The sequence below is a fragment of the Penaeus chinensis genome, chromosome 26, assembly GCF_019202785.1.
Source record: "Penaeus chinensis breed Huanghai No. 1 chromosome 26, ASM1920278v2, whole genome shotgun sequence".
NCBI lineage: Eukaryota > Metazoa > Arthropoda > Malacostraca > Decapoda > Penaeidae > Penaeus > Penaeus chinensis.
This window is the reverse complement of record NC_061844.1, coordinates 19972573-19992572: the sequence shown is the minus strand read 5'-3', so window position 1 is coordinate 19992572 and position 20000 is coordinate 19972573.

The window sequence follows — 20000 nt, the reverse complement described above, 5'->3', positions numbered from 1 at the left end:
AGATAGTGTAGTAATAGTTAGAATGGAAACTTGAAATGATTGACACGAGAATAGACTGTGTTATTTTTATTAAACATTTATCATTAACCTATTGAGTACAGCATAAACAAAATTGTATCTGGCACGCAAGATGGTTAATAATATGAGAAACATAAGGTCCTTATTTCTTCCCAGTTCGGATTCCAATGAAAGACCTGTTTTCAGCTCCAATTCCAGTATAAATTCTGTTCCAAATTCCAGTTCAAGGTCTGTTTTCATCTCCAAGTTCAACTCCAGGTCAAGTTCCCAGTTTCAGATTTATTTAAAGTTCAATTCCAGTTGTAGTTCCAGCTCTGCTTAGTTCAATTACCAATTCCAGATATGTTTCCAGTCCATATTCTTGTGCCAGTCTTTTTCTATTCAAAATCAAGTCCAAATTCTATCTCCTGTTCAAATTCCACATCTATTTCCATATCAAAATTTAATTCCAAATCTGTTCGCAGTTCCAGATCTTTTCCCGGATCGGATCCCAATTCCAGATCTCTTTTCATCTTAAATTCCAATTCTAGATCTGGTTTCAGTTTAAATTCCAGTTCTACATCTGTTTCCAGTTCTGATCCTGTTACCAATATTAGTTACAAATCTGTATTCGAATCTGGCTCCAGTTCTCTGTTCAGATTCTAGTTCTAATTCTTGTGTCATTTCCAGTTCTGATTTAAAAAATGGTTGTAATTTGGTTCCATGATTGCAGACTGTCAATCTCGAATTATCTGTGATAAAGATCATAATCTGAATAAAAAAAAAAATCCTATACAATATGAAGTCGTACACAATATGGTGCTGAATCATTGGAATCCTACTTAGGAGTCCAGTGACTTGACTCTTTACATAGTAGTGAGAATCTTAACTTTAGATGAATGATCCCTGGGACATGCACAAACGTCTTCTAACCTTTAAACAGCAAGGGATAAGGAGACAACCTTCCCAAGCATCCAGAATACCATCCACCCGTGTCTTGAACGTAATATTTCACTACCCTCCCTTCCTAGAAAGGACGCAGAGTTATGTAACTAGTTGTATAAATAATTACGAGTGTCCTTGTTTATAGTAGAAGACACCAAGACGTGTTTAACCAACCTCTCTATAAACAACAATTTTATTTTTTGCTTTACCCAAATTGTCACCAGTCACGGCATGGAACATACGTGGCCAGACTTCATATTTCCTTTGATGAAAGTGAGTGGCTGCTTCTACACCAAGATACATAACATAGATAACCTTTATTTAGCTTTAAGAATCCTTGCAATGGATGCTTGGAGAAGCCAAATACCTTCAGTGCATGAAAGCAGTACCTATGAAGAGACAAGACTAGAATCCTCAAAATAAGAATAAGATTAATAATAAAATAATAATAAAATCAAGAAGGAAAAAATAATAAGAATGGAGTTAACAAGAAAATAAGAATAAGAATAAAGTTGACAAGAAAATAAGAATAAGAATGGAGTTAACAAGAAAATAAGAATAAGAATAAAGTTAACAAGAAAATAAAAATAATAATAAAGTTAACAAGAAAATAAAAATAAGAATAAAGTTAACAAGAAAATAAGAATGAGAATAAAGTTAACAAGAAAATAAGAATAAAGTTAACAAAAACATACGAATAATGTTAATACTAAAATAAGAGCAAGATTAATAAGAAAATATGATAAGATTGTTTGGTTTGTTAAGTTCTTCCAATAAAAGTTAGACTGGAAATGCAGTATTGAAACACATATTTATTTAGTGGAAGCATCTTCAAGGGAGATATGATGTGAACTTGACATTTAAGCTACAAATAGATATCTCGTGTTGAGGAAAAGTTAAATGTTCTCAAAGACATAACTTGCAGCAATATCTTGAACGAAAAAGATTCATGATGAACCTTTAAAAGTTTGTTCTGAAAGTCTTCGTATGTTCCATTTCTTTTTTTTTCCGTTAGGTATAATGCTTGTTATTTCTTTTCTCACAACACTCCAAAGATTGTCAATAGCAAATATATATAGCGATATACCTCTGTAATGGATGCCAAGAATCACATTTCCTATCACGTTTTTTTTTTTTTTTTAATTATTTGTCATCATTATTATTTGTTATTATTATTATTATTATTTTTTTTTTTTTTTCGAATTTCATCTTTATCTTGTGTCGGTAATGGCATAATAAACGAGTATTTCCTTCGCCGAATTGATGTACCAGATTAAAGCTCATTTGTCTAGTTACTAGTGTTACCAATACTATTATCGTTGTTGTAGTAACAATCATGATAACAATAATTATTGTAATGATACTAAGAATCATGTAAGTGATGGTGAGGATTATGATAATAATAATGATAAAAATAGTAACAATAACCGTTATTTTTATCATTATCATGGTAACAATTATTCCTACAATTATTGTTATTACTGATATTATTATGATTATCGATATCAACATCGTCATTATCATCGTCATCGTCCTCACACCATCATCATCATATTCATCTTCGTTTTCATCATCATTGTTATTATCATATTCATTATCATTATCATTATCATCGTTGCTGTAGTTAGGTTGTCGTTATAGTAGTGATAATAATGATAATGATATCAATAATTATAATGATGATGATAGTGGTGGCCATGATAATAATAACAACAACAAAATAAGAATAATATCATTTTCATTATTACTATTATTACTATCTGTATTATCTCTATCAGTATTGCTATTATTAACATTATTTTATTATTAACATTATTACCATTATTATTATTAACATTATTATTAACATTATTACTATTATCATCATTATCGCTATCACCATTAGTATCACCACCTTCATTATCATCACCGTTACTTCTGTTGTTACTAATATCATATTGCTAAATCAGTGTCACTCTCATTCTCATTATGATCATTATTGTTAATGTTATTATTACGGTCCCTAATATTCTTATCGTTATTATTATTATCATTGTTAATATAATTATTAACTTCACTATCATAACTCTCACTATCTCATCATCATTCACATTATTTATTTTCCCTTATACTTTAACCATTTTCCTTCTCGAATGTCTTCCTCTCTCCTCTTTTGTGGAATTTCCCCTTTCCTCTTTTATTACTTTTGGCAAGCTTTATTCCCTTTTTATTGTCAGTTCTTTTTACGTTACATAATGACTGATTCATTTCCATTGGTGCTCTTGTCAATGGTATTATATTTAACCAATAAAGATATTTCTTGATATAATTAATATTATTCATTATTCTTATTATTTTTATCATTATCATTATGAACATAATTGTTATTATAATAATATCATAATATATATCTATATATATACACACACGCAATCGTATTCTATGTGTTTATTATCATGAATGTTATTATTATCACTAATTATTATATTTCTTCTTATTATTATGGACATTTTCATGATTAATATCATTATTATTATTATTGATATATATATATATAAAAAAAAAAAATGTTTCTGTCTCTTAATCATCATGAGTGTTGAGGCAAGTACACACTTCATTGAAGTAGTTAGACCATCAGTTTATACATTATTTACTTTAAAAAGAAAGGCAAGGATAGAAAGGAGAAAAAGAGAGGAGAAAGGGTATTTAAAGAATAAAGGAAGGAGAGAGGTAGAAAAGGAGGGGGGGGGGGGGGGGGGGAAGCTTCTAGACGAAAGAGGGGAAACGTTAAAGAGAAAAGGGGGATGGGGAACGGAAACAAAGGGACTTAGAATGGAAAGGGGAGGTGGGAAAGGAGAAAGGGAGAGGATGCACTGAGAACAAAGGAGATGGGAAAAGGGAGGAAAGGGAATTAAGGGAGCGAAGAAGGTGGGGGAGGTTAAAGAGGAATAGAAGGGAGGTGGGACGAGGTAGATTGAAGGAAGGAGTGAATATATAGAAGATTTGATGGTAAGAAGGGGAGGGGGAGCAGGAAGGGGAAAGGTAGAGAGAAAAATGAAAAAAATGGGAGAGTGGAGGCGAGAAGTAGAAAGACTAGGGTGAAAGAGGGAGAGAGGAAGGGAGAATCAGAGAGAGAGGAGAAAGTAAAGGAAAGGGAGAGTGAGAGAGGAAAGACAGAGACGAAGAAATGAGGAAGGGAAAGACCCCCCGAATCTCCTTTGCTTTTAATGACAATCAACAAGACCTAAGGTTAAATATTTGATAAAGTGAATCTGTTCTTTAGTGAATCTGTTCTTTCCTGAGCCAGTATTTAATCATGAGCAAATGTATGCATGCTGTCAAAAGTGCGCAGACTGTTAGCTGTAAAAGTTAAAAGAGTGAACAATAGTTAGTAATGAGGATTATACAGCTTTAGCAAAGAACATCCTCTTGCTTAAATAGCTATTATCATCATCATCTCCATCATCTGATAATGATGATGATGTTGATAACGATGATAACGAAAACAGTAATGATGAATATGAAATCAGTATAATTATGATAAAATCCAAATCAATGGATGAATAAATGAATTATGAAATTCTTGATTTGTGGAATAATCGAGTAATTTTCTGCCAGGTTTATACTTTGCAAAAGATTGATCATTTTCCTTCAGACGCAATAATTATGTATTTATAAATAATCTATTTTCGTCAGCACAGAAGCAATTTCATAGGCCGGCCGAATTATGAAGAAAAATGTTTTATCACTATATATGAAAAGAAAAGAAAGAGAAAAGGTGAATTAATAAGTTCAAGCACACACACACACACACACACACACACACACACACACACACACACACATATATATACGTTATATATATATATATATACATATATAACCGGTATTGATAATAAATCTAAAACAACTTGTGTATGCATATTTTACTTCTTGGTTAAACTTTTCTACACAAGCTAATTAGTCAGAAAATACGTTTTTGTCCGATTATTTCAATATCAAGAAATTTTTGTTCTGTCGTTCGAAATCACCAAAATGAACTCATCCACTTAGTCTTAGCAATAAGCATGCACGAACGAATATTTGTGCAAAACGAATGTAAAGACTGTTCAGATAGGTATGTAGAAAGGTAGATAAATAGATAGGTAGATAAAGAGATAGGTATGATACATAGATTAATTGATTTATATGCTTATGTAAACACACACACACACACGCAGATAGGCACAGACACAGTTATATTATATATATATATATATATATATATATATATATATATATATATATATATATATATATAAACGCATCTTTTCTTTTCTATATACTCACAACTCAAACTGTTAGACATCCAGGTAGTCCACAGCACACTCGCACGCAAGCTCACACCCCATTTCCCCGACCTCTCTCCGCCAGCACTTTCAACAGTCAAAGTACGCTCTTGCGCGAGCCATTTCCAAACTGCCTATTAGTGCGGCCAAAGACGTCTTTTATCGCTATAATCATTTCTTCCGACTTCATTACCGAAACGGGCAAGGGAGTCTCTGTATCCGACGAAAAAGAGGCGAGTTCGGCAGGCGGGACAGAGTTAGAGAGAGCGAGGCCCGAGTTAATGAAGAACTGGCGACAGTCATAAAAATTTCACGAGGTTCCAGGGCAGATGGCGTGGGGGTTGCTTGTTGCCGTTCGCAAGTTGTCTTTTTTTATCTTCGTTTTCTTTTCTTTTCTCATTTTTTCCTTTCTTTTTTATTGTATTTTCCTTTTGGGTTTTCTCCCTATTTTGCGAGGATGTTTGTTGTCACTTTTTTCATGTTTTAAAAATCGTCTTCCATTTTTATTTCTCCTTCGTTTGCTTTCCTTGTACGTCGGTGTTTTTTTTTCTTCTAATCTTTTGTCCCTCTTTTTCTTCGGCCTTTTCCCTCACTTTTGTTTCTCTTAGCCATTTCTTCCTTTTTCCCCCCTTCCTTTGTTCTTCGTATTTCTCTCTCTCCTTTTCCCTTTTCTCCTTTTTTTCTTCTTTTTGAGCTTTGATACTGATTGGTTTCTGTATGTCTCGCAAGAGAGAAAAGGGCAAGTTAATGGGCATAAACTAGACTGACTGTCACACTCTTTCTCCATCAACAGTCTCACATCACTAACAATCTAATATCCATTACACAAGCCTCTTTCTCTCTTTTTCCTTTCCTCCCCCCCTCTCCTTTCCCCCTCCCTCTCTCTCTCTCGCTCTCTCTCTCTCCCTCCCCCCCCCCCTCTCTCTCTCTCCCTCTCTACCTCCCCCCCTCTCTCTCTCTTTCTCTCCCTCTCCTCCCCCCCCCCCCTCTCTCTGTCTCTCTCCCTCTCTACCCCCCCTCTCTCTCTATGTGTGTGTATGTCTCTCTGTCTCTCTCCCTCTCCCTCTCCACCCCCTCTATATGTGTGTGTGTGTGTCACTCTCTTTGTCGCTCTCCCTCTCTCTCCCACTCTCTCCCTCTCTTTGTCTGTCTCTCCCACTCTACTCCCCCCCCCCCTCTCTCTCTCTCTTGTAGTGGCTCCCAACACTCAGTAGCAATGCTTAAGGCTGAAATTATTTTATTTTCAACTGAATATTGACCATTAGTTCCCGCTGCCACCACGAGACTTTCAATGTCTCGAACAACTAAGGGAGTCTGGTGTCGTGTTCTACGGAGGCTTTGTTAGTACGGGGGGGGGGGGGGGCGGGGTAGAAAAATCCAACCATCGAACTATTACATTTATTTTGCTAACGAACAATACAAAAAATATAAAAATAATAAAGATGTAAGCTACGTAACACAATATAAAACACATGGCACGAAACAAAGTAATAACATAAAACACGTGCTACGTAACAAAGTAGAACACGTGACACGTAACAATGTAACAACGTAAAACACGTGACATATAACAGCGCAACACTAAAAAGGCGTGACAACGTAATACTAAAAACATGACATAAAATACATAACGCTACATACACGGCACGGGACGCGTAACATTAAACACGTCACAGCGAAAACTTTACTTAAGCTAACTCTTGGTGAGACGGAGTACCGGGATGCGGAGATCGGGTTGCCAGCACATACGGGTCAGCAGTACACAACCTACCTCTAAGGTACAGCATCCGGCGGGTAAGGAAGCCAAGGTGCTGTCGACCGCCTCCTCCAGGAGCCTACGTCCCTCTGTCCTCGAAATACCGTAAAGGTGGAGGCAAGTTCACCCGAAATTCTTGAAGATGGGCTAAGGCGGTCGTTCGCTAGTTTGCTAGTTTGCTGGTTTGCTCGTTTACTGGTTCGCTCGTTCGCGTGGAAGCTGCATCCTGCGGGGCACAGGGGGCCGAAAACATGGCATGGCACAGTGGTGGGGCGTCGTGCCACTACACTCTCTCTCTCTCTCTTTTTCCCCCTCTCTCCCTTTCTCTCCCTCCCTCCCTCTCTCTCTTATCTCTCTCCCTCTCTCCCTCTCCCTCCCTCCCTCCCCCTCTCTCTCCCTCCCTCTCTCTCTTATCTCTCTCTCCCCCTCTCCCTCTCCCTCCCTCCCTCTCTCTCTCCCTCCCCCCCTCTCTCTCTCCCTCCCTCCCTCCCTCTCTCTCTCTCCCTCCCTCCCTCTCTCTCCCTCCCTCCCTCCCTCCTCTCTCTCTCTCTCTTATCTCTCTTCTCTCTCCCTCCCTCCCTCCCTCCCCCCTTATCTCTCTCTTCCTCTCCCTCCGCCTCCCTCCCTCCCTCTCTCTCTCTCTCTCTCTCTCTCTCTCTCTCTCTCTCTCTCTCTCTCCCTCCCTCTCTCATTCTCTTTCTCTTTCCTTCCCTCCCTCCCTACACGTATACACAGGCAAACTAACCCCGATAATTAGAAACACACACTCTCTTTCCAACACACATACAAAAATAGAATATAGGAGACAAAGAACTAAAATGAAATAATAAAAGGACATAAACAAGAAAATAAAATAAAAGAAAAAGAGGAAAAATGAAAAAAAGGGAAAAAAAACAAAATAAATGAAAAAAAAGGAAAACAAATGGAAAATAGAAAAAGGAAAAAAAAATAGAAAAGAAAAAGAAAAGAAAATATAAAAAAAAAAGAATAAAGGAAAATAAATGAAAATATAAAAGAACAGAACAAGCAAAAAACAACGGCACACTACACTCAAAGTCATTGCAACAACAAACATTGCTTGTTTTTGCCTCCTATACCCACAGACTCTCTGCCTCGGGGAATAGCTGTACAGTACGAGTATTATCACTGTCTATTCTTTTTACACGAGGGAAACACATTTACACTGCTAAGACGTTGGGTACTTTCAAGACTTGTGGAAAACGGGTGAATTCTGTTCTGCTGCAGATAAATAGTGTGATGTATTAATATTATCTTCGGGAAGAGCAAATGGTAGAAACATTTTATATATTCTATTGATTAAATATATACACAGCAAATATATACGTATATATACATATATATATATATATATATATATATATATATATATATATATATATATATTTACACACACGCACACATATATATATATGATTAATATATATATATATATATATATATATATATATATACATACAAACAAACATATATTCATATATGTATATATACACACACACACACACACACACATATATATATATGTATATATATATATATATATATATATATATATATATATATATATACAGCACCCACCAACCTATCCACACACACACACACACACACACACACACACACACACACACACACACACACACACACACACACGCACTCGCACACAAACAAACATATAAACACACACACACACAAAAGCACACTCACACATAAACACACACGAAGACACACACATAAACAAATAAAATAAATATAAACACACACACATACACATGCATACACACGCATATATGTATATATATATAGCTGTATATCTATATGTATATATGTATATTGATAGATATATATTGTAACAGTCCCGCTTGTAGTACAGTGTAGTACAGTGTAGGTTGATAGCACACGTAAAAGTAGTTTCAAAATGCCTACGGGAAGCATCGAAATAATTACAACAAGAAGTGAAAGTAGCTTACATTACAGCTTAAAAATTAGTAACGACTATATATCTTGAAGTTTGTAAAGTTTGAAGCTTTTATCATTTTCTTGAATTTATACGTTTATGAATTATCATCAAATGTATTTTCGAATCACTAGTTATTATGAAGTCATTGCTTAGTATTCTTTTGTTAAACAGTTATTTTTCTTTTACTTATTTCAGAATTATTTAGTTTTTTTTTCCAGTGCTAGTCCGTATTTCTACTTTATTTATTAGTTGTAGTCTTATCTAGGCATTCCTTATCATATATATACACCACGTGCATCATCCAGTATTTTAGTTTATATAGGTTCTTATCTTTTCACAGTGGGTTTATTTGAATTGAACAATATTTCACAATTTTAATTATTTCATTAATCATATTGCGCACAGCAAAATTATTAAACGTTCTACAAAATGAAAATGTACTATTAATTATAAATAGTTTCTTTCGAATTCTGAAGGCGATTTATCACACTCGTTTTCCCAGAAAACCGGATTACCGCATAACCTATAATAACACCAGTAACACCACCACTTAGTCCCTTTTTGTTCCATCCTAGCACATGAATAAAAAAGGATATACTTCACCAGTATACTTCAGAAGCAATGATTAAGTTCTAGATGTTCGAAACGCAATTTTTAGTCCACCGTGTACCCGTGTACCCTGGAATGAATGAAGCAATGGCCGCTCAGTCGAGACTCATGTTTTCAGTCCACGTCGTCCCCAGGGAGACTGCTACACTGCTACACACGTCGGAACGTCGGGTTCGAGAATCCTCTACTCAACGCACACTACTTTCGAACGCACTTTTTAAAATATTATTTTGGTACACACAGGCTGTGCATTTCGAGAGATTGTAATAATATATATATATATATATATATATATACATAAATATATATATATATATATATATATATATATATAAATACATAAATACATAAATACATATATACATATATATACATAAATACACAAATACATATATGCATATATATACACATACACACACACACACAGACACACACACACATATATATATATATACATATATGCTTGTATGTATGTATGTGTGAGTGTTTATGTATATATATGTATATATGTATGTATTTATGTATTTATGTATATGTATGTATATATATATATATATTTATGTGTATATCTATATATATTATTATTACAATCTCTCCAAATTCACGGCCTTAGTATTTATATATTTATATTTATTTTCATATTTACATATATATGTATATATATATATATATATATATATATATATATATTTATATTATACATCCACACAAAAATATATGCATATATATATATATATATATATATATATATATATATATATATATATATGTATGTGTGTGTATAAATAAATATATGCATACATACATATATACATATATATATTCATATATACATATTGTGAATAATTTGGTTCTTTTTTTTAGTCAAAGGATGTCTTCATTCCAGAGAGATTGAGTTTAAACAAATCTTGAAATAAACCATTTATTGTTTTACCAAAAGATTTTCGGAGACAAAACAATAAGAATGATGAGAATAATAATAAAAGTAGAAAAAAAAACTTAAACAACGCTGGAATCATCCTACAAAAAAAAAAAATAATAATAATAATAATAATTTAGAAAATAGAAAATTAAAAATGAAAAAAAAATAAAAGAAAAGAAAAATAGATTGTCCGGTTCGTTTCTAACGACGCTGACATTTCTAACAACGCTGTAACTTCTACAGCGTTAAAACAAAACTTTCTTAAAATGAAAGGTTCTCAAAATACAGTCTAACTGGATCGCCACACCAGAAATACTCTAATAATTGCACCCAAAAAAACCGCCACGCCCCTCAACTCGGCCCTCAGCTGCAGTAGGGCGCGTCTCCGTCGGTGTGCCTCAGAGATCTGTCGCCACGCCCCCTTCTTCCCCCTGGGTGCGAAACGAGTCGACTAGTGTCGAGCGAGTCGACGCGAGGGTTCAGTCAGCTCGTCCGAACTCAAGCTTTTAACTAGTTCGTACGGTATTCTGTATCTGCAGAGGAAATTCTTTTAAAATAAAAATACTCTTTGTAAAACTGAAAAATATTCACACATATATACACATATATATATATATATATATATATATACATTTTACATTTATATCTATGTATATATGTATGTATATATATGTATGTGTATATGCATATATATGTATATATGTGTATATATGTATATATATGTATATGTATATATACATACATACATTTATACATATATACAGTTTTATATATATACATATATGTATATGTATACATATATGCGTATATATACAGTTATATATATACATAAATATATTACGATCTCTCCAAATTCACGGCTTATGCGTACCAAAGTGATATTTAAAAAAAAAATTGCATTCGAAAGTAGTGTGCGTTGAGTAGAGGATTCTCGAACCCGACGTTCCGAAGCTGGGGCGTAGCAGTCTCCCTGGGGCGATGTGGACTGAAAACGAGTCTCGACTGAGCGGTCATTGCTTCATTCACTCCCAGGTACACGGGTACACGGTGGACTAATTTGAAAATTAGCGTCTCGAACATCTAGAATTGTATAGCTGCTTCTAAAGTATACTGGTGAATCATATACTTTCTTGTTTATGTGTTAGGGTATGAGGTGAAACATAAAGGAACTAAGTGATGGTGTTAGTAGTGTTATTATAACTTGCGGTAACCCGGATTTCTGGGATAACGAGTGTGATAAATCGCCTTCAGAATTTGAAAGAAATTATATTCCTCATTGATAGTATATTTTCATTTTGTAGAATTTTTACTGATTTTATTGTGTGAAACGTAGTACACACGCACACACACACACACTCACACACACACACACACACACACACACACACACACACATATATATATATGTATATATATATATATATATATATATATATATTTATGTTTATATATATACACACATATACACAACCATGTTGGGCTTCACTTCAAAAGGAGCGCTGAAATGTTTTCTTTGTCCCATGCATCACTGTGTAGGATCGTAAAACCTATGCTCATTACCTATACCCCTGGAATCTATATGAAATTGGTCTCTCTCTCACACACACGCATACATACTTACACGAATCTTTCCACGCACACACACACACACGCCCTCCCCTCACAAACCCTCCCTTTCCCCACACACACGAACCCCCATCCTCCTACCCCCCCCCCCACACACACACGCACCATCCTCCTCCCCACACATACACACACGATCCCCCTACTCTCCCACCCCACAGACAGACACCCTCCATACACACACACACACACACACATACGAACCCTCCCCGTCCCCCTTCCTCCCCAAATCCTCAAACACGCACGCATCCCACTCCTACACCCACACCCACGTATCACACACGTACCTACCCCCTTCCTCCACACACACCCTCCCCCCTCCTCCACCACACATGCAACCCTCCCCCCCCCCCCACACGCACACACTACCCCCCCCCCCCCCCCGTTCTTCCACACAAGCGCTGTTTAGGCCTCACGTATGTCCAACAGCTGCCCTGCTTCCCACTCCACGGATGAGTCTGCGGTCGTAATAGCTGGCCGGGAAGCGGTTCCAAAGATCTCCGCAAAAGAGAGTAAAAGTATAAGTTCGTGGCGACAGCTTTTGAGGAAAAAGAAGGGAAGATTTTAAAAGACGCCATAAGGAAATAAAATGGGGGAGGGGATATAATAAAATAAGTGGGGGGGGGGATATCTGCAATTGATGATCGGGTTGAAGTAGTAGCTCTTATATTTCTTTATATTTATATATATATATATATATATATATATTGTATTTATAAAGTATATCGACTGATAGATAGATCCTGGGAATCTGTATGTGTTAGTATTTATTACTATTGTTATTATCATTAGTAGTAGTAGTAGTATCAGTGATAGTATCTGTAGCATCCATCGGTCACGAGTAACCATGCATCTGTGCCACAAAGAGTCATGACATGGCATGACGCTAGAACAATATCTCGCCTCGCTCTCCGCCAGCCGATTAACCAGTAACAGTCAACTTCTCATGCTGTGACGTCGCTGTGCAGGAGCTTGCGGTGTCCTCTCCAGGGCGCAGGCCCGGGCAAGCTCCCCATGCAGCGGGTACCCATCTCGATATCACTGATGTAATCCAAGGGAAGGGCAAGAGCGCATGCAGCTTTGCACAAGTGCAGTCACCGAAGTTACTTGATATATATATATATATATATATATATATATATATATATATATATATATGTTTGTATACACACACATATATATATAAATATATATATATATATATATATATATATATATATATATAAATAAATATATATATATATATATATATATATATATATATATATATTTATTTATTTATATATATATGTATGTATGTGTACATATGTATATATATACATATATAAATATATATATATATATATATATATATATATATCAATGTGTTTTTATATATAAGTATATCTATATATATATATATATATATATATATATATATATATATATATATATATATATATATATATCAAGTAACTCCGGTGACTGCACTTGTGCAAAGCTGCATGCGCTCTTGCCCTTCCCTTGGATTACATCAGTGATATCGAGATGGGTACCCGCTGTATGGGGAGCTTGCCCGGGCCTGCGCCCTGGAGAGGACACCGCAAGCTCCTGCACAGCGACGTCACAGCATGAGAAGTTGACTGTTACTGGTTAATCGGCTGGCGGAGAGCGAGGCGAGATAATGTTCTAGCGTCATGCCATGTCATGACTCTTTGTTGGATATATATATATATATATATATATATATATAGATATACTTATATATAAAAACACATTGATATATATATATATATATATATATATATATATATGTATATATATATATATATATATATATATATTTATATATGTATATATATACATATGTACACATACATACATATATATATATAAATAAATAAATATATATATATTTATTTATATATATATATATATATATATATATATATATATATATATATATATATATTTATATATATGTGTGTGTATACAAACATATATATATATATATATATATATATATTCATATAGACAAATACATATACATACATACATACATACATTCATACATACGTACATACATAAAAAAAAAATATATATATATACATATGTATATATATATATATATATATATATATATATATATATATATATATATATATATATATACATAAATATACATATCACCCAACCCCAGCCTATCACTATCTCGCGACCGAAAATAAAAGGCAAACTGCAAAACTTCCGCGGCTAAAACTCATTAAGATTCTCCCCGCCAGCTCTTTCGCGGCTGAGTCCTCCTCGTCTTTCCCGTAATGAAGATGCTTAAAATTTCCATCTGCGATCTAGAGGAAGGGCGAGCGAAGGCGTCGAGGCCCAGGGGACGGATGGATGGGTGGATGGGTGGATGGGTGGATGGATGGATGGATGGGTGGATGGATGGATGGATGGATGGGTGGATGGGTGGACGGACGGACGGACGGACGGGCGGACGGACGGATGGTTGGATGGATGGATGGATGGATGGATGGATAGATGGCGGACGGAGACACGGACGGGCGGACGGACAGACGGACGAACGGTTGGATGGATGGATGGACGGACGGACGGATGGGCGGGCGGACGGGCGGGCGGACGGACGGACGGACGGGCGGGCGGACGGATGGTTGGATGGATGGATGGATGGATGGATAGATGGCGGACGGAGACACGGGCGGACGGAGGGACGGACGGACGGACGGACGGGCGGGCGGTCGGGCGGGCGGACGGACGGACGGACGGACGGATGGATGGATGGATAGATGGGTGTGTGGGTGGATGGATGGACGGACGGACGGACGGACGGACGGACAGATGGACAGACGGACGGACGGATGGATGGATGGATGGATGGGTGGGTGGGTGGGTGGATGGATGGATGGATGGATGGACGGACGGACGGACGGACGGGCGGGCGGGCAGGGCGGACGGACGGACGGACGAATGGATGGTTGGAATGCGGGCGGACGGATGGATGGATGGTTGGATGGATGGCTGGATGGATGGATTGATGGATGGATGGATGGATGGATGGACGGCGGACGGAAACACGGACGGATGAACAGACGGACGGATGGACGGACGGACGGACAGGCAGAATGGGGAAGGGTCTAAGACTTTATTAGATGGTCTTAGATGGTCTTTGGTATTAGTATGGTGACGATGTTCGTATTATAAGGGATGGGAATGGGTGAGAGCGAGAGGAGAGAAAGAGGGAGAGGGAGTGCGAGAGGGAGAGGGAGAGGGAATGCGAGAAGGGAGACAGGGGGACAGGGAGAGGGAGAAGAAGAGGAAGCGTGAGAAGGAGAGGGAGAGGGAGTGCGAGAGGGAGAGGCAAAGGGAGTGCGAAAGGGAAACAGAATACAGATAAGGGGATGAAGGAAAGAGAGAAAAAGAGAGGAGAAAAGGAAAACTAAAACAAGATATATATATATGTAGGTGTATATAAGCCACGAAAAAAAAATGAGAGAGATAATATAAAACAACTGAGAGTGAATAAATGCAAGATTTATTTTTAGAATACGGCAAATCACGTTGCATTCAGGTATGTATAAAACCTTGTTGCCTGATTTGCAATCGAGACTCCCACTCTCTCTCTAAATCACCCTGTCTTTGATATGATAACAATAACATCCATAAAACAGGAGTGGTGATAACGGTGATGGTGATGATGATGATGGTGATAGTGATGATGGTGATGGTTATGATGATGAGGATGATGATGATTATAATGACGGTGATGATGATGATGGTGATGATGATGATGGTGATGATGATGATTATAATGACGGTGATGATGATGATGGTGATGATGATGATGGTGGTGATGATGGTGATGATGATGGTGATGGTGATGATGATGATGGTAATGGTGATGCTGATGGTGATGACGATAGTGATGGTGAAAGTGATGATGGTGATGATGATGATGACGATGGTGATGGTGATGATGGTGATGGTGATGGTGATGATGATATTGATGGTGATGATGATGGTGATGACGATAGTGATGGTGATAGTGATGATGGTGATGATGACGATGACGATGGTGATATTGATGGTAATGATGATGAAGATCAAGATAAAGATGAAGATTGTGATTGTGATCATGATTGTGATGGTAATGATGATGATGTTGATGTTGATGCTGATGTTGATGATGTTGAAGATAAAAATAATATCAATAAAAATGATAACAAAAACAATAACAATTTGGGAATGATACTAGTAATACAAATAACATCGATAACAAAAACAAATATAAAGACAATAACATTAACAATTAGAACAAAAACAAAAACAAAATGGCAGCGAAAATCAAATAATGCAACAGCAACAACAGCAATAATGAAAATAATAATAATAAAAAAAATAATAATAATGATAATAATAATAATAATAATGATAATACAATAATAATAATAATAATAATAATAATAATAATAATAATAATAATAATAATAATAATAATAATAATAATAATAATATAATAATAATAATGATAACAATAATAACAACAACAACAATAGTAACGGCAATAATAATAATAACAATGATAACAATAAAGATGATAATAATAATATCAATAATATTATTAATAATAATAATAGTAATAATAACAATAATAATAATAATAATAATAATATCAATGATAACTGTACTAGTAATACAAAAAATAAGAAAATGATAATAATGACAACAACAATAAGAGTAATATAAAAATAATAAAACTAGTAACAACAACAACAACAATTGTAATGATAATAAGGATAATGATGATGATAATACCAATGATAATAATAATAATAATAATAATAATAATAATAATAATAATAATAATAATAATAATAATAATAATAATAATAATAATGATAATGATAATAATAATAATGATAATAGTAATGATAATAATAATAATAGTAATGATAATAATAATAATAATAATAATAATAATAATAATAATAATAATAATAATAATAATAATAATAATAATAATAATAGTAAAAATAATAACAACAACAATAATGTTGATGAAGATGATGATAATATAATAATAATAATAATAATAATAATAATAATAATGATGCTAATAGTAATAATTATGACAACAACAACAATGATTGTGATGAAAATAAGGTAGAAATTGTTAAAATAATGATGATAGTATTAATGAAGATAATGATAACTAGCAGGATCCATTAAATAAAAGAAAGTTAACCTCTCTCCCGTTTTCACTCTCCTCCTATCATTCGCTTTCCCCCTCTCTCTCTACCTCCCCTTCCCCCTTTCCCTTCCTTATTTCTCTCCCTCCGTCTTTTATTTCCTTACCTATTCTCTCCTTTTCTTTATGTTCCTTCTGTTTCCCATTCCTCATCTGTCTTTTCCCCCTCCCTTCCTTTCCCCTTCTCCTCTTATCTTCCTTCTTTACCTCCTTCCTCGGATGGTCATGTAAATAATACATGTACATTCCTCTTTCTCTCTCCTTCCCTCTCCTATTTCCGTCTTTCTCTCTCTCCTTTCCTCTGCCCTCCTCTTTCACTTTTTCTCTCCCTCTCCATCCCTCTCTCATATTTCTCTCTTCCTCCCCCTTCCCTTTCCATCTCTCCTCTCCGTCACACTCTATCCTTACCCATCCCCTCTCCCCCTTCCCTCTCTCCTCTCCCCTCTTTTTCCTTTCCTTTTTCCCTTTTTCCTCTCCCCTCTTTCTCCTCCTCTCTCCTTCTCCTTCTTTCTTTCCCTCTCTCCTCTCCCCTCTCTCTCCTTTCTCCTCCTCTTATCTCACCTCTCTCCTTTTTGTCCTCCTCTTTTCCTTTCCCCTTCCCTCTTTCCCTCTCTCCTCTTTCTCCTCTTCTCTCACTCTCCCCTTCCTTTTATCCCTCTCCCCTCTTTCCTCTTTTTCTCTCTCTTCTCTTTCTCCTTTCTTCTCCCCTCTCCCCTTCCCTCTTTCCCTCTCTCCTCTTTCTCCTCCTCTCTCCCTCTCCTCCTCCTTCTTTCCCTCTCTCCTCTTCCTCTTTTTCCTCCCCTCTTCCTCTCCCTCTTTCTCCAAACGAGATACAGTCGCTCGCTGGCTTGAGATTGCGTTTCTCCCGTCGACGTCCTATTAAAAGTTTTAAGCGCTGGCTGGGATGGATGTGCAATGGTTTATTTACGTTCGAAACCCTCCTCGAAGAAAGCTGATTACACTGACAGACATATGCAAATCTTGTTCCTTGCTTTCGAATGCGTTGAGGGAGCTGTTTGTGTGTCTTTGTGAGTGCGTCTGTCCGTTTGTTCATCTGTGTATCTATTTTTTTTTTCGTGTGTGTCTGTTCGTGTTTGTGCGTGTATGTACGTATGTCATGTGTGTGTTACCGTAATCAAACTTTGCTTTAATGTAATTTGAACTGGTCTTTCTTATCGTCTCTTGGTGCTGTTATCATCAGATGGTATGTCTGTCTATGTAGGTATGTCTGTCTATGTAGGTATGTCTGTGTCTACGTAGGTATGTCTATGTCTACGCAGATACAAGAATATGTTATTAGCCTCTTCTGTTATTTTTAACGCTTCTTTGAATTACAACCTTTCGTCTTGACTTGGTGTCTGACAAGAAGATTGGCTTTTGGCTGAAGAAAACTTGCTTTGCATTTATTTACGTGGAAGTTTAATTTTTTTCCCTTAGATTGATCATGTTTTTTACTCTGGTATGTATACATTTTTCCCCCGTTTTCTTTCATGTCTCAAAGAAAATGGAAGTTCGTCTCCTGTTCATACATTGCATTTCCTTTTCATTCCTTCTGTTAATTTTACTTTCTCTTGGGTTTCCTCCCTTTTTTTTCTTCCTTTTTATCTTTCATTTCTTTTGGGAATTCAAGAAGTGAGAACTCCTCTCGTGCATGTTTGCCAGCGTGGAAAATCAAGGACCCTTAAGCCATGCGTATTACAACCTTGTAATTTCTGTCTCTCTGTGTTGACACCTTGCACTTGTCGTCTTTTGTGTGCAGTGTGTACATTTGCGTAAGATTTGCCCTTGTTAAATCCAAGTGTGTTCACTTAATCTCTCTATTTGTTTCTGTTCCAGTCCCTTTCTCTCTGTCTCTCTCTCTTTCTTTCTTGCTTTTTTTCGCTCACTTCCTCTATCTCTCTCTTTCTCTTTCTCTATCTGTTTATTAGTCTGTCTGTCTGTCTCTCTCTCTTTCCATCTCCTCTACCTCTCTCTCACTCTCTCTTCCCCCTCTCCTTTCATCTCCCTCTCTCTCTCTCTCTCTCTCTCTCTCCCTCTTTTTTTCTCTCTCTCTCTTTCTCTCTTTCTCCTTCCTCTGTCTCCCTCCCGCCCCCTGCCTCCCTCTTTGCCTGCATTAAGCTTACAGGAAAGTAATGACTGAAAATAGAGATTTTTCCTGCAAGAAATTTGTGTGGTAAAGTTTGGCTGATGTCATATTCATGAATGGCATCTTAAAGGACTTGCAATGATGCTCTCTTGATTAAAACTTTTTAATTGCAGCGTAGCTATCTTTTTTATACATTTTTTTTTCTCATTTCTCTGTCCGTTTGTCTATGCGTTTGTCTGTCTGCTTGTCTCTCTTTCCCACACTCCCTCCCTTCTTCCCATTCTCTCTCCTCTCTCGCTCTCCCCATTTATTTATTTTCTTCTTTCTTATCCTTCGCTATCATACATAATCCCTTATTCACATGCAAGGCAATTTACATAATCATCGACGAACATAATTTCAAAAGGGAAATATTTTGCCGTTACAGGAAGAGACAAACTTGCGTTGAAAGTAAGGTCCTAGATTCCTTGATATTTCCACTTATTGTATCCGTGAAAAAGGAGAAAGAGATATATGTACCTATATTTCAGTAACCATA